The sequence below is a fragment of the Triticum dicoccoides genome, chromosome 1B, assembly GCF_002162155.2.
Source record: "Triticum dicoccoides isolate Atlit2015 ecotype Zavitan chromosome 1B, WEW_v2.0, whole genome shotgun sequence".
NCBI classification, from domain to species: domain Eukaryota; kingdom Viridiplantae; phylum Streptophyta; class Magnoliopsida; order Poales; family Poaceae; genus Triticum; species Triticum dicoccoides.
In genome coordinates, this window is record NC_041381.1 from 486,373,355 (window position 1) to 486,390,783 (window position 17,429).

A 17,429-nucleotide genomic window follows, 5' to 3' on the forward strand; every position below is an offset into this window, starting at 1 on the left:
GGCTAGATAGCCTATTGGATGGTATAGAGTAAGAATTTAGTCAGTCCAAGTGACTATGTAATTCAATGGACATATCTAGTCCCTAGCTAGATTAAAATCATTTATCATGGCGTACCTTTTCGCTTTAGCCCCCGGATCCGATAGTCCGGGGTGTATCCGAATCCCGCTCAGTTATGCAGAACTGGGGTATGCGTGGAAACCAGGCGTAGGGGCCATAAGTGCTTGAACAGACAAGTACCCAACTAGTTATGTTATATTACATGGATAGTAAGAAACATCTTCCAGGGAGAATAGTTTCGTTAGGGGTTCCTTTCCCTGGGTGCGCATGCATCAATGTACATGTCCGGACTGCGAACGAAGGCGCAGGATTTTTTTTGGGGGTTCACGTTGTGATAAACGAAAAAAAACATTTTGTTCATCGACCGAATATACCCTTAAGAATGCTAGCTTTCGGCTTCACCCAGTCTGAGGTACACATCCGGCTCAACCAGCAGTAACAATCGCAGAGGTGCTCCCCTTATGCCCTAGACGAATTAACGGGAACGTAGGGCATAAATACAAGAGCCAGGCAACCCAACATGGCCACATCTTAAGTCATATCGATGCATATAATGGTGAAGAAAAGGCACATATGGAAAAAGAACGCATATGTGATAAGCAAGAAGCCATGAAAGCAACTATATTCAGCTTCCGTATAGGAAGCCCCCAGGTATGTCTTACACACGTAGTGCGGTCGGAGCGATCCGAGCATCCACACTGTATTTGTGTGAAGAATGAAAAAGAACGAGAAAGGAAAAAGGGGAGGAACAAAATGAAAAAGGAGTGGTAAGGAGACGAACACTGAGTTTGACGTTAGGCATAGAATCTCCGGAGTTTGGCCGCGTTCCATGGGTTCGGCTCGAGTCTGTTATCGGATGCATTACGTAGGCGGTACACTCCTCCGGTGAGAACTTTGTCAATAACAAAGGGACCCTCCCACTTAGGTTTGAGCTTGTCCTTCTTCTTCTCCGGTAGGCGTAGAACGAGTTCGCCAATATTATAAGTTTTGGCCCGCACTTCTCTGCTTTGGTACCGTTGAGCCTGCTGCTAATAGAATGCGGAGCGGGCCTTTGCGACGTCGCGCTCCTCCTCGAGGGCATCTAAGTTGTCCTGCCGGTCTAGCTCGGCTTCCTTCTCTTCGTACATGCGTACGCGAGGTGAATCATGTATTATATCGCAGGGTAGTACTGCTTCTGCGCCGTATACCATAAAAAATGGTGTGTATCCGGTGGTGTGATTCAGCATGGTCCGCAGCCCCCAGAGTACAGAGTCGAGCTCCTCGACCCAGTGCATGTCTGATTCCATCAAGGAATGCACTAGTCTGGGTTTGATGCCGCTCATGATGAGACCATTTGCACTTCGACCTGGCTGTTTGTTTGGGGGTGGTAGACGGAGGCATAATCGAGCTTAATGCCCATGTTGCCGCACCAGGTTTTCACTTCATCGGCTGTGAAGTTTGAGCCATTGTCAGTGATGATGCTGTGGGGGACGCCGTATCGGTGTACGACCCCAGATATGAAGTCTATCACTAGTCCGGATTCGGCCGTTTTGACTTGTTTGGCTTCTATCCATTTGGTGAACTTTTCCACCATGGCCAACAAGTATTTTTTCTTATGGCTTCCCCCTTTAAGGGGTCCGACCATATCTAGCCCCCATACCATGAAGGGCCAAGTGATGGGGATTGTTTGGAGAGTGGTAGGGGGCATGTGGCTTTGATTGGCAAAGAGCTGGCAACCGACGCAGTGTTGAACAAGGTCTTGTGCGTCGGCTCGGGCTGTAGGCCAATAAAAGCCTGTGCGGAAGGCCTTGCTGACAAGTGCCTGAGCTGCAGCGTGGTGTCCGCCGAGTCCGGCATGGATTTCAGCCAAGAGCTGCCATCCTTCCTCTTCGGAGATGCATCTTTGGAGCACTCCGGTCGCGCTTTTCTTATAGAGTTCCCCCTCATGGACCTTGTAGGCTTTGGAATGCCGCATGTTGCAACGTGCTTCATTTTGGTCCTCGGGTAGCTCCTGCCTATTTAGGTAGGCCAAGAAAGGCTCGGTCCACGGGGCAATTACAGCCATGATTTCATGGGCCGAAGGTGTTATTTCGGTGGTGGAGCCTTCGATTACGTCTGATGGTTCGGAGTATGGGGGTGTATTCGGGTCCGTGCTAGTGTTGCCGGACTCCCCTTCCCATACCACAGACGGCTTGAACAGCCTTTCCAGGAATATGTTAGGTGGGACAGGGTCATGTTTAGCCCGATGCGGGCGAGGATATCCGCCGCTTGATTGTTTTCTCGAGCCACATGGTGGAATTCGAGCCCCTCGAATCGAGCTGACATTTTGAGGACGGCATTACGATAGGCCGTGATTTTCGGATCCTTGGCATCAAAGTCTCCGTTTATTTGTGATATTGCTAGGTTTGAATCCCCTTGCACCTCCAGGCGTTGAATACCCATAGAGATTGCCATCCAAAGACCATGCAACAAAGCCTCATATTCGGCTGCGTTGTTGGAGTCTGTGTATAATATTTGGAGTATGTATTGGACCGTGTCTCCGGTGGGAGACGTCAGGACTACCCCTGCGCCCAATCCGGCCAGCATTTTAGAGCCATCGAAGTGCATGATCCAGTTAGAGTATGTGTCGTACTCTTTAGGGAGTTCGGCTTCTGTCCATTCGGCGACAAAGTTAGCCAGTACTTGCGATTTAATGGCCCACCGTGGTTTGTATGTTATGTCGAACGGAAGGAGCTCGATGGCCCATTTAGCAATCCGGCCTATAGCGTCGCGGTTATTTATTATGTCGTTGAGTGGTACTTAGGAGGCCACCGTGATCGAACACTATTGGAAGTAGTGTCGTAGCTTCTGGGATGCCATGAAGACCGTGTCACACCCTGATTTTCATGCCACTACACTTAAGCTAACAATCATGACAAAATGTGGTTTGACAAAAACTTTTGAGTGTTTTGGACCTTGCTTTGATTGGTTTTGTCTGTTGTTTGCAAGTGCTCTAAAAATAGAATATATCCTCCCACTCTTATACTCCTTCTCCTTGATCCAAAAACCTTTCCCAATGATCATGCCATGTGTATAGGACATAAAAAAATAATTTCTTGCAAAAATAATTTGGCCAAATAGTATTTTCAAAAATTAGTTGTTCAAAACCCCCTGAATTGAGGTTTGCACTGCAAGTACTTAATTAAGGGCAGTAAAATTCTTTCCAAAAATATATTTGACTCCTATTAGATATAGTATACCCAGAAACCACAAAAATATAATTTTAAAAGTTATTTTCCTATTTTATTTAAAAGCTTTTTCTTAAGGCCAGAAATGGTCTTTAATAGGGAAAAATCATTTTATTGTTTCCAAAATATTTTACAAAAACCTAGGGAAACTCAGTGGACATATATTGTCCATATATAAGAGTTTCAACACATGGTCATGTTCAAAATATTGGTCAAATCCCTCAAAAACCCTTTCTGGATATTTCAAGCTCTTGAAATATTTACAAAGGAAATATTCTCCAAAAATTCCAATAAAATTCTAGCATGTCACATATGACATGCTGGATGATCTTGACAAGTATCATGTCATGGAGAATAGCATAACCCCATGAAATCCCCTCAAAACCATTTCTGTCCATTTTGAAGTTTGAGCAACTTTACATTGCCAAACATGTCCAAATGCTCTCAAACCTTGTGAACATGCTCAAATGGTCTAATAACTCATCTAGACCAAATGGCACAAGTTGGAGAACAAGTTAACTTGATCAAAGGGCCCCAAAATCCTTCCTATCCAGAACCAAATTTGAACAACTCTACATTGGCAACTTTCTCCTTTTGATCTCAACTTTTGTGGACATGTTTAGGACCTCAAATGATGACACTACACCAAGTGGTGCATTAAGGAGAATGGTTTTTCATGACTAGATCTTGGAAAACCCATTTCTGTTGATTTCTAGGGTTTACAAAAGTTGCATTGGAAACTTTGCCAAAATAAGCTCCAAATTGGTGGAAGGCCCTAATTATATGTGACATTTCACCCTGTGGAGTCTCATGGCAGTTGGAAATCATCTGCTGGCCCAAACCATTATCAAACACCTTCTGACACTTTTCAAAAATCACCATTTTGACCACTAACACTATTCTCCTTGAGCACAACTTTTTACCACAGCTTCTCCTGACCATCTCCTACCTCCAGTAACTCTCCTCATTAAACAACTCAATTATTTGGGGGTAAAACCCATCTCTTTCTCTCTCTGTTTACCCATGGCAACTCCTCCTCTCTCTCTCCTTTCTATATGCAGCGCCCCACCTAGCTCCTGACCACTCTAGAGCATCCAAGGAAGCTCCAGGACACAAGTGGACATGCCCCTGACCTTTTAAAATGGCCATGCCCGACCATATGCATGTTCTGGAGCGCGCTACAGTGCGCCCTTGCACTGTAGCCGCCCTCTGCCCGATGCTCCCGTCGACCTTGGGCGCCGTGAGCGTGTCCCCCGAGGCCGCCTCGGCGTGCGTGACACGCTACTCGGTCGCCCCCCTCCTCCTTCTCTCTCCTTTGAGCCTGTCGTGCCCTCTCCTCCTACGCGGCTCACGGTGCACCATGGCTATGCCATATAGAGCCTCGTTGAGCCCCTCCTTGGACGCCCGTCGCTCTCTCTCCCCCCCAGAAACCTCCCGGACAAGCTCTCTCGCCCCCTCGTGCCCTCTGTCCACCTCCATGGTCGGCGGCCTCTCCCACGGCCATCCCGCTATCCACCTCTTCGGACCTCCCCGACATGCCTTGGGCATCTGGATGGATGCGGCACTCTGTCCTGAGCTCTCCGGTGTGCAGCACGCCGCGGGAGGTGGTCAGAATCGCCGGCACGGGCGGCGGCCAAGCCACTGCTCCAACGGCGTCCGCACATGCACGAGGAAGGCGCCGCCTTCCCCCTGCCTCCTCCTTCGGGCGCGGCCGAGCCGCACGGCTCCGCCCCCATCGTCGGTCGGCGCAGATGGGGAAAGCAGCGCCGACAGCGAGCAAGGCCGGCGCCCTCTACCTGGCGTCGCGGGGTTGAAGACGACGCGGGGAAGGGCGAGCGACCTGCTCGCGGGACCCGCCCGTCAGCCACCGAAGTGCCACGCCCAGCTGGCATAAGTGGAGGCGCCCGTGTGAAAGACGCCTTCGACGTGGCCCTTTCCCGCACGTTGCTGAGCTGTTGGGCCGGCCCACGGTCTATCTGCCGCCATGTGCGCAGGATAAGGTTAAAGCCTTATTCCCTTTTTCTTTTTCCAGTCAACTTCAAAAATCCATAGAAAATTCAAATAGTGTCCAAATTTGATTATTCAAATTTCCATAGACTCCATAAACCAAGTCCTATTTAATAGGCCATAGTGGACATTTTTGTTGTCCTTGGTTTTCACTGAACCTTTTAAAAAGGTCATTTATCCACATAAATCCACTTCAAAAATCCATATTATATTCATTTCAACTCCAAATCCAGTGAAATCAATTCCTATATGTTTCTAAAATCATGCCTGAATTAATGGGTACTTTTACTCATTTTTATAAAATGGCATTCTGTGTACAACTTGTGGATCCATCAAATCCATTGATTCCATCATACTGAAATGTTTAGAAATATCCATTGATCCACTTCCAATGAAATCACCTTGGTCATTCCTCATATGACCAGAGGTATCCTAGAAAAGTCCAACTCATATTTTTAGAGCACTTTTATTTCCTGCCTTGTTGTGTTGCTTATTATGGTTGCTTTTGACGATAGTTGACGAAGTAGACGACATGCTCAGAGTTGGACCAGAGATATTTGAAGACCTCGAAGACTTTGTTAAAACAGGCAAGCAGCCCTTTGACCATGTCTATGAAACCCTTTTTATGCGTGTCATATAGCACCATATTGTTATTGCAACGGAATCATGATGAGGTGGTAACCACTTTGATGGGTTGCCTCCGTTACTTCCTTGTTGATACTTGCATTATGCATGACCCTACCATCCTATGAGGGTTATGCCAGTGGGAGTAGATAGGATGCTAAAGTAGATGCTACGCAAAAAGGGACGGGCATATGCATGGTGAAGGAGACAAAGTATTTTCAAAAGACTTTTCGAAAACCCCGTCGGGTGCCACTTATGCCCGAGGGAGATAATGAGGTGGGTAACCACTTGATGACGAAGTGGTGTACCGAGGCAAATATGTGTGTTGTTTTCAAAACGGATTGGTTTAAGTTGCGATCGTTATTCCAACCTTACATGCGCAACCACTCTACCCTTATATGGGAAAGGGCATTATTGATTACCTAGGCCGATACTAGCTTGGAGCCCGCATTACTAGTGACGGGGGAGAGTTGGTGCTCTCTCTCGGGACGGGGTCGTGCCAGGTAGGGCGGCCATGACTGTTTTTACAGGGCACCGGATACACCGTTGTGTCCCCTCTCGGATGTTACGATCTCGAGTGAGTCTCGTATGATGTACATCGTGAGGATACGGAACAACGAGTGGACTCCTTGTTAGTGTCGTCTAGGGAAAGGTAGTGATCGGGTGCTTACCCCGGGTACTTGAGGTATCGCGGGTCGTGGATGACACGGAAGTTCCCCAGATCTTGTGGGTAAAGTGTGCAACCTCTGCAGAGTGTAAAACTATTCGAATAGCCGTGTCCACGGTCAAGGACAGTTGGGTAACCGCTCTTGGGCTACCTCCATATGTTTCTGAAAAACAACACAGTTTGGTGATATTGATGATGCGACTCGTGAGGAAGTCACGATGAGCTTGAGCATGAGTTGTTTATAACTCCTTCTCGATGTTGATGTCTGTAACCTCCTGATACTTGTTGCAGACACATTCATGTCCTTGATAAATGTTGATCATACTTGCATGAGAAAAACTAGCTTTCCGCAAAAATGCTAATTCAGCAGCAGAGCCTTGCATAATTATTTTGTTATCACTCTTGGGTTGCTTGCGACTACATTCAAACGTACTCACTGGCTTGTCCCTGGCTATTTACTTGGCCAGGCTTGAAAGAGCGGGTATATGAAGAAGAGACTTTGGTGACGATCGTGTGAGCTAGGAAGCTTCCCAGTCAGAATGCCTGTAGGGTTAAGGCAGATGGCATGGGTCCAAGTTGTTATTGAAGATTTTCGCTGCGATGATACACTCAAGACTTGACCATAATGGTCCTACTTGTGTAAAACGGTATGTAAGGATGTAAGACTCTTGTTATTCAGCTTCTGTGTGTTCAGTGAGCATTGATCTCTGGGATCACTGTACACGTGCATTCGGTGATCTCGACTTATGAGTCGGGGTCCCCACAGAGCTGGTATCAGAGCCATCCTGACTGTAGGAAGCCTTAGTTAGCATGGTCGTTAGTTAGGGTAAAACTATTTCCAAAACTACTACTAGTTTTCAAAACTATCTGTACTTCTCTTCCCTTCTCAGTTTTTTTTTTCGAAAACTAAAGTATACTTTCCTTATTGATCTCTTCCCCTTCAAAACCTTTGGTCGCTAGAACCCTTATGCCCCTAACCACTGGATTCCTTGTAGTCCTCGTGGATAATCTAGAAGGAAGATGCCTTGCCGGACATTCACCCACATCTCCTGAACACAAGATTGGCGACATCACAACAAGACGATACCAATAGAAGATACATCCTCGAGGAATGAGGACCTGAAGACCCAGGAGATGGTGACACCCTTGACACTGCACCAAGATGATGCAACCTTAGCCTACGATGATCAGGGCATAGGATATCCAAGATCATGATATACATCGCTAATAGAGTAACCCTGTCACTACCATTGTTGTATCGACAACCACCGATGGATGAGAACCTAGCCATTTGGTCCGCCTCACCATAGTGAGCAGGAAAACAGTTCTCCTCATCCCCCGCTCTCGGTGACGATACTGGCAACAGTGTATCCGGCAGATGGGGCCTCTACTACGCCTTGTTAGTGTCATTACATAAAGGATTGCCTACCTGGTACCATCGACGGCTTAGAAGACAAAAAGGGATCGTCATGATTAAGAAGACAAGAGGAGACCAAGTCAATGCCAGCTACAAGGGGCCACCTTCACCCCATCACTCCAACAGGCGAGAAGTTGTTGAAGACTCTTCAAGCTCAACCGGGATAGTTTCATCAAACAAGTACAAGAGACGTAGCAACACCCGAGAAAAACCCGGAAGACCGCACGAGGCACAAGGCATGACTACTGAGTCCGAGAACCCCTAGGGTAGGATAAGTCATGTACCCCCTATGTGCAGTCGAGTCCGCATGATGGTTCGAATAGAACCATGATTGTGTGTTGCTTGCTTTTAATTGTTTATGTTTTGATATCAGTCGCCCTTTTGCCCTAGGCAACTAGTACGCGGCTATATCACCTGCCTTATTTTATTGTTTGTGTTTGGCCCTTCGGCACCCATTTGTTTGCACTTGGACTATAGAACCCCCTTTAGGCATCTCCCTCCTCTATGCTACTTTTCCCTCTCATCTCTCTCTCTCTTCAACTGAAGACCGGCAAGATAAGCTACACCAAGGATTCTGCCTCGGCAACCAACTTGCAATGAAGACTCCTGCTACGATCTCCATGACCAAGTGCAACCCCGTAGAATTATGTTTAACCATCCAGATCAGACACCCATCCCTAGACTCTTCGAGACTTCACGATATACCCCAGAACGAATCCTTAACCATGAGGTTAACCCGCAGAATTGCAAGGGAACCAGTTAAGCCTCTGTAAACCTTGCACACCACTGGGTTCATTAGGGAACTAGTGGACATAGTGAACGAGCGCATTATCATCCTAAGATAGCACCAAAACTGACGATGCCATAGGGAAGACCAATTTAAGGATATGGGAACAGAGGATAAATGACTTGGTGAGTTTATATCAATGACTTTGAGGAATTATCTGAGACTCTTTGGTGGATTATAAGGCTACCATGTTGGTAGATGAACTTGGTGGGATCATGATTATAGAGTAGCATAGCTTTCATTACCCATGAGTAAATTGGATTTATAGGACAATTATGATCGCAAGCTGAAACTCCTGGAAGTGCAAGGATTTGACTTGATCAGATGATATTGATAAGAGACAGTTGATATTACGTAAATGACTTGGGGGAACATGTAGGAATTCTCATTGGACAAGAGATTTGGATTTAAGTAGGTGATTCTAGTTGAATATAGATGCTGAGTATGTCTACATGGTTCAGAGTAAATTGGATTTAGACTGATGATCTCGATCATGATACCATGTTTCTCGGTGGATGATAAACTAGGAGATTGGACTAATTGTCGGAGTTTATTTAGGCATCTTTGTGAGCTTGACCTTGGAGTATTACTAGATCACAATAACGGGAATTGGTGGACTGACTATAGTAAGGCAGCCCTTTCAAGTATTGGGGATTATAAGGACTTTAGGAGATCATGTGGAACACCAGCATAGGCGTTGGATTTGTAGAATTAATGGATTATGTAGTGATTAATGGAAGTTAACGGGTTGTTGGAGTTGATTCATAGAAAAGGAAACAAGATTTTGGAGTGACATACGGCGTGTTTCCTTAGGATAGAGATGCACTAGCATGGACCTTGGAAGAATAGGATGAGCACTTGGATTGTCACGTTCAAGCTTAGCAGCTTATATGTTCTACCCATGGATTTTTAGGGATAGACATACATATGGGTTTGGGGATTGTAGACATATATGATTTTGTTAGACCTCCTCTCGGGAGCCATGAGGATATGAATCACATGAGTGGTGATTGGAGTTGACCTATACGAAATGATGCTATCAGTGATATGATGTGATTTGTTTAAAGGACTAGATAGCACAATTGGCATCTCAGAAACTGTGCTCAAGGATGGGATGATAAACATTCACTCGCACACTAGAATCCTTGAAACCCTTACACCCTACCAAGCCACAACATGGTCGGATCCTGACCTTGGGCTTTGGCTCTAGATCGATAAGACCTTGGCCAATGCTCAACCGTGACCATCACCAATGCCCCAGCCTACATTATGTACCCTGTGAACAAAGCCTTCATGGAGTGCTTAGACAAGATAGTTGTCATCATCATTTGGTGACCTAGTTGTCCACCTGAAGGCGAAAGAAGAGCCGTTCAGCTAGTCCAGGAACATTTGAAGACCGCCATGCCAAAGAGGAAGAACTACCACCATCATCAAGAAGTAAACATCCGTGTCGAAGACCAGGTGTATCTGCAAGCCACTCCTCTCTAAGGAACCAAGCATTTCCATGACAGGGAGACCCACACCAAGATTCATCGGCCCCCTTCGAGATCACTCCAAGATGTAACAACCCCCTCCAAGATCACTACGAGACGAAGAGAAGACAGTTACCAGCTGGAGTTGCCACCTGAGTTACCTGATGTGCACAATGCTTCCATGCATCACAACCCCGAAAGTATTTCCAACTTCTTAACTTGCCCGATCTCTACGAGGGCATTAACCACCGAGCCATTGACCCCTAGCCCAACCTAACCTACCGCGAGCTACCCATTAGCAACCTAGATCAAGAAGAGCGTCATACACAAAGCCACACCATCGAGTACTTCAAGCTCAATGGAGCACTACACGGAAGCAGAAGCAACATGAGGACTTGAAGACTACCCCAGATCCAAGTTTCTGTATCCCTTTCCGCGCCTAGTTTGGGAATCTTGGGGATGAGATTCTTGTAAGGGGGGTAGGTCTATCACACCCTGATTTTCATGCCACTACACTTAAGCTAACAATCATGATAAAATGTGGTTTGACAAAAACTTTTGAGTGTTTTGGACCTTGCCTTGATTGGTTTTGTCTGTTGTTTGCAAGTGCTCTAAAAATAGAATAAATCCTCCCACTCTTATACTCCTTCTCCTTGATCCAAAAACCTTTCCCAATGATCATGCCATGTGTATAGGACATAAAAAAATAATTTCTTGCAAAAATAATTTGGCCAAATTGTATTTTCAAAAATTAGTTGTTCAAAAACCCCTGAATTGAGGTTCGCACTGCATGTACTTAATTAAGGGCAGTAAAATTCATTCCAAAAATATATTTGACTCCTATTAGATATAGTATACCCAGAAACCACAAAAATATAATTTTAAAAGTTATTTTCCTATTTTATTTAAAAGCTTTTTCTTAAGGCCAGAAATGGTCTTTAATAGGGAAAAATCATTTTATTGTTTCAAAAATATTTTACAAAAACCTAGGGAAACTCAGTGGACATATATTGTCCATATATAAGAGTTTCAACACATGGTCATGTTCAAAATATTGGTCAAATCCCTCAAAAACCCTTTCTGGATATTTCAAGCTCTTGAAATATTTACAAAGGAAATATTCTCCAAAAATTCCAATAAAATTCTAGCATGTCACATATGACATGATGGATGATCTTGACAAGTATCATGTCATGGAGAATAGCATAACCCCATGAAATCCCCTCAAAACCATTTCTGTCCATTTTGAAGTTTGAGCAACTTTACATTGCCAAACATGTCCAAATGCTCTCAAACCTTGTGAACATGCTAAAATGGTCTAATAACTCATCTAGACCAAATGGCACAAGTTGGAGAACAAGTTAACTTGATCAAAGGGCCCCAAAATCCTTCCTGTCCAGAACCAAATTTGAACAACTCTACATTGGCAACTTTCTCGTTTTGATCTCAACTTTTGTGGACATGTTTAGGACCTCAAATGATGACACTACACCAAGTGGTGCATCAAGGAGAATGGTTTTTCATGACTAGATCTTGGAAAACCCATTTCTGTTGATTTTTAGGGTTTACAAAAGTTGCATTGGAAACTTTGCCCAAATAAGCTACAAATTGGTGGAAGGCCCTAATTATATGTGACATTTCACCCTGTGGAGTCTCATGGCAGTTGGAAATCATCTGCTGGCCCAAACCATTATCAAACACCTTCTGACACTTTTCAAAAATCACCATTTTGACCACTAACACTATTCTCCTTGAGCTCAACTTTTTACCATAGCTTCTCCTGACCATCTCCTACCTCCAGTAACTCTCCTCATTAAACAACTCAATTATTTGGGGGTAAAACCCATCTCTTTCTCTCTCTGTTTACCCATGGCAACTCCTCCTCTCTCTCTCCTTTCTATATGCAGCGCCCCACCTAGCTCCTGACCACTCTAGAGCATCCAAGGAAGCTCCAGGACACAAGTGGACATGCCCCTGACCTTTTAAAATGGCCATGCCCGGCCATATGCATGCTTTGGAGCGTGCTACAGTGCGCCCTTGCACTGTAGCCGCCCTCTGCCCGATGCTCCCGTCGACCTTGGGCGCCGTGAGCATATCCCTCGAGGCCGCCTCGGCGTGCGTGACACGCTACACGGTCGGCCCCCTCCTCCTTCTCTCTCCTTTGAGCCCGTCGTCGCGTGCCCGAGCACCGCCCGACTCGGTCACTCCCTGGCCACGCGGCTGGCCCGCCTCTGACCTCGCCCAGCTCCCCCTCTCACCTCCCTCGCTCCTAGATGGACTCCACGAGCACCACTGACCCAGCCTGGCCGCGCCCAACGGTCCCCAGGACCGATTCCGCGGGCACCCACGAGCGCGGCTCGCGATGCACCATGGCCATGCCATATAGAGCCTCGTCAAGCCCCTCCTTGGACGCCCGTCGCTCTCTCTCCCCCCAGAAACCTCCCGGACAAGCTCTCTCGCCCCCTCGTGCCCTTTGTCCACCTCCATGGTCGGCGGCCTCTCCCACGGCCATCCCGCTCTCCACCTCTTCGGACCTTCCTGACATGCCTTGGGCATCTGTATGGATGCGGCACTCCGTCCTGAGCTCTCCGGTGTGCAGCACACCATGGGAGGTGGTCGAAATCGCCGGCACGGGCGGCGGCCAAGCCACTGCTCCAACGGCATCCGCACATGCACGAGGAAGGCGCCACCTTCCCCCTGCCTCCTCGTTCGGGCGCGGCCGAGCCGCACGGCTCCGCCCCCACCGCCGGCCGGCGCAGATGGGGAGAGAAGCACCGACAGCGAGCGAGGCCGGCGCCCTCTACCTGGCATCGTGGGGTTGAAGACGACGCGGGGCAGGGCGAGCGACCTGCTCGCGGGACCCGCCCGTCAGCCACCGAAGCGCCACCCCCAGCTAGCATAAGTGGAGGCACCCGCGTGAAAGACGCCTTCGACGTGGCCCTTTCCCGCACGCTGCTGAGCTGCTGGGCCGGCCCACGGTCTATCTGCCGCCATGTGCGCAGGATAAGGTTAAAGCCTTATTCCCTTTTTCTTTTTCCAGTCAACTTCAAAAATCCATAGAAAATTCAAATAGTGTCCAAATTTGATGATTCAAATTTCCAGAGACTCCATAAACCAAGTCCTATTTAATAGGCCACGGTGGACATTTTTGTTGTCCTTGGTTTTTGCTGAACCTTTTAAAAAGGTCATTTATCCACATAAATCCACTTCAAAAATCCATATTATATTCATTTCAACTCCAAATCCAGTGAAACCAATTCCTATATGTTTCTAAAATCATGCCTGAATTAATGGGTACTTTTACTCATTTTTATAAAATGCCATTCTGTGTACAACTTGTGGATCCATCAAATCCATTGATTCCATCATATTGAAATGTTTAGAAATATCCATTGATCCACTTCCAATGAAATCACCTTGGTCATTCCTCATATGACCAGAGGTATCCTAGAAAAGTCCAACTCATATTTTTAGAGCACTTTTATTTCCTGCCTTGTTGTGTTGCTTATTATGGTTGCTTTCGATGATAGTTGACGAAGTAGACGAAATGCTCGGAGTTGGACCAGAGATATTTGAAGACCTCGAAGACTTTGTTAAAACAGGCAAGCAGCCCTTTGACCATGTCTATGAAACCCTTTTTATGCGTGTCATATAGCACCATATTGTTATTGCAACAGAATCATGATGAGGTGGTAACCACTTTGATGGGTTGCCTCCGTTACTTCCTTGTTGATACTTGCATTATGCATGACCCTACCATCCTATGAGGGTTATGCCGGTGGGAGTAGATAGGATGCTAAAGTAGATGCTACGCAAAAAGGGACGGGTATATGCATGGTGAAGGAGACAAAGTATTTTCAAAAGACTTTTCGAAAACCCCGTCGGGTGCCACTTATGCCCGAGGGAGATAATGAGGTGGGTAACCACTTGATGATGAAGTGGTGTACCGAGGCAAATATGTGTGTTGTTTTCAAAATGGATTGGTTTAAGTTGCGATCGTTATTCCAACCTTACATGCGCAACCACTCTACCCTTATATGGGAAAGGGCATTATTGATTACCTAGGCCGATACTAGCTTGGAGCCCGCATTACTAGTGACGGGGGAGAGTTGGTGCTCTCTCTCGGGACGGGGTCGTGCCAGGTAGGGCGGCCATGACTGTTTTTACAGGGCACCGGATACACCGTTGTGTCCCCTCTCGGATGTTACGATCTCGAGTGAGTCTCGTATGATGTACATCGTGAAGATACGGAACAACGAGTGGACTCCTTGTTAGTGTCGTCTAGGGAAAGGTAGTGATCGGGTGCTTACCCCGGGTACTTGAGGTATCGCGGGTCGTGGATGACACGGAAGTTCCCCGGATCTTGTGGGTAAAGTGTGCAACCTCTGCAGAGTGTAAAACTATTCGAATAGCCGTGTCCACGGTCAAGGACAGTTGGGTAACCGCTCTTGGGCTACGTCCATATGTTTCTGAAAAACAACACAGTTTGGTGATATTGATGATGCGACTCATGATGAAGTCACGATGAGCTTGCGCATGAGTTGTTTATAACTCCTTCTCGATGTTGATGTCTGTAACCTCCTGATACTTGTTGCAGACACATTCATGTCCTTGATAAATGTTGATCATACTTGCATGAGAAAAACTAGCTTTCCGCAAAAATGCCAATTCAGCAGCAGAGCCTTGCATAATTATTTTGTTATCACTCTTGGGTTGCTTGCGAGTACATTCAAACGTACTCACTAGCTTGTCCCTAGCTATTTACTTGGCCAGGCTTGAAAGAGCGGGTATATGAAGAAGAGACTTTGGTGACGATCGTGTGAGCTAGGAAGCTTCCCAGTCAGAATGCCTGTAGGGTTAAGGCAGATGGCATGGGTCCAACTTGTTATTGAAGATTTCCGCTGCGATGATACACTCAAGACTTGACAATAATGGTCCTACTTGTGTAAAACGCTATGTAAGGATGTAAGACTCTTGTTATTCAGCTTCTGTGTGTTCAGTGAGCATTGATCTCTGGGATCACTGTACACGTGCATTCGGTGATCTCGACTTATGAGTCGGGGTCCCCATAGACCGCGTATGTTATCTTTTCATAGTGTGGGTATCGGGATTTGCATGGGGTGAGGACCGTGGATACGTAATATACCGTCTTTTGTTGCGGGAATTTGTATCCGTCAGCCTCTCGTTTGACGACGAGCACTGCGCTTACAACTTGATGTGTTGCAGCTATGTACAATAGCATAGGTTCGCCAGTATTTGGCACTGTTAGGACTGTATTACTGGCCAACAAGGTCTTTATTTCGTCTAGTCTGGCCGCGGCTACATCGGTCCACACGAAGTGTTCGATGCGCCGAAGAAGGCGGTAAAGAGGTAATGCCTTTTCTCCTAATTGAGAGATAAAGCGACTTAGCGCAGCCACGCACCCAGCTAGTTTCTGGATATGCTTGAGGTTTGTTGGGATAGCCAACTGCGACAGAGCTCGGATTTTTGCTGGATTCGCTTCAATTCCTCTATTGGAAACAATGAAGCCTAGCAGCTTTTTAGAGGGCACGCCGAAAACACATTTTTCCAGGTTTAGCTTGATGTCATATGTCCGGAGGTTATCGAACGTAAGCCTCAAGTCATCTATTAGGGTTTCGACGTGTCTTGTTTTTATGACCACGTCATCCACGTATGCCTCCACTATTTTGCCGATTTGCTTCTCCAGGCATGTTAGAATCATGCGTTGATAGGTTGCGCCGACATTTTTAAGCCCGAAAGGCATAGTGTTGAAGCAGAAAGGACCATATGGCATTATGAAGGTTGTTGCAGCTTGGTCGGACTCTGCCATTTTTATTTGATGGTATCCAGAGTATGCATCGAGGAAACACAGTGAGTCGTGTCCTGCGGTGGCATCGATGATTTGGTCGTGCAAGGGAGGGGGAAGGGATCCTTGGGGCAAGCCTTGTTGAGGTCTTTGAAGTCGACGCATAGGCGCCAGGATTTTTCCTTCTTCGGTAACATTACCAGGTTAGCCAGCCAGCCCGGATGCTTGATATCTCTGATGAATCTGGCCTCAAGTAGCTTGGCAAGGTCTTCTCCCATGGCTTGCCGTTTAGGCTCTGAGAAGCGCCTAAGAGTCTGTTTGACTGGCTTGTATCCTTTCAGTATGTTGCGGCTGTGTTCGGCCAGCTCGTGTGGGATGCCCGGCATGTCTGAAGGATGCCAGGCAAAAATGTCCCAATTCTCGCGTAGTGTGGCGTCCATTGTGGGGCTCAACTGTGTCCCGATGGAAGCTGTCTTCGTGGGGTCCGTTGGATGGACCTGGAATTTAACTATCTCGTCTGCGGGTTTAAATGATGTGGACTTGGGTCGTTTGTCGAGTATCATGTCGTCCCCGTCCACTGTGGTGCGCAGCGTTGTTAGTTCTTCGACCGCTAGGGCTTCAGATAATGCCTCCAGGGCAAGTGTTGTAGTTTTATTTTCAGCGCGGAGTGCGACGTCCGGGTCACTGGCTAGAGTGATGATTCCATTGGGTCCGGGCATTTTAAGCTTCATGTATCCATAATGGGGTATAGCTTGAAAGCTTGTGAATGCGTCCCGCCCTAAAAGGGCGTGGTATCCGCTGCTGAAAGGAGCCACTTGGAATGTGATTTCTTCGGACCTGTAATTCTCCGGGGTACCGAATACTACATCGAGTGTGATTTTTCCCGAACACCGTACCTCCCGACTAGGGATGATTCCCCTGAAGGTTGTGCCGCTCTGCTCAATGCGACTTTTGTCCATTTCCATCTTGCTGAGTGTTTCTTCATAGATCAAGTTTAGTACACTTCCATCGTCCATGAGTACTTTGGTAAGCCGAAAGCCGTCCACGATTGGGCTAAGGACCAATGCGATAGGTGCCCGGACTGTCTGGAATTGTGGTTCGTCCTTGGCATTGAAAGTTATAGCAGTGTCGTTCCACAGGTTTATTTTTGCCACGTGGCAAATTTCAGCGAGATTTCGATGGGCCCGCTTGCGCCTATTATTTGAGGCGAAAGTCTCGAAGACTGTTAATACCACATTGTTGTCATTGGCGGGCCATTGCTCTTCTTTATTGATAAGAAGATCCTCGCCGCTTTTTGCTACCTGCCGGAGTATCCAACATGCTCTAAGACTATGTGTTGGCTTAGTGTCCGGCATGCTATGAATTTTGCATGGCCCATTGAGCCA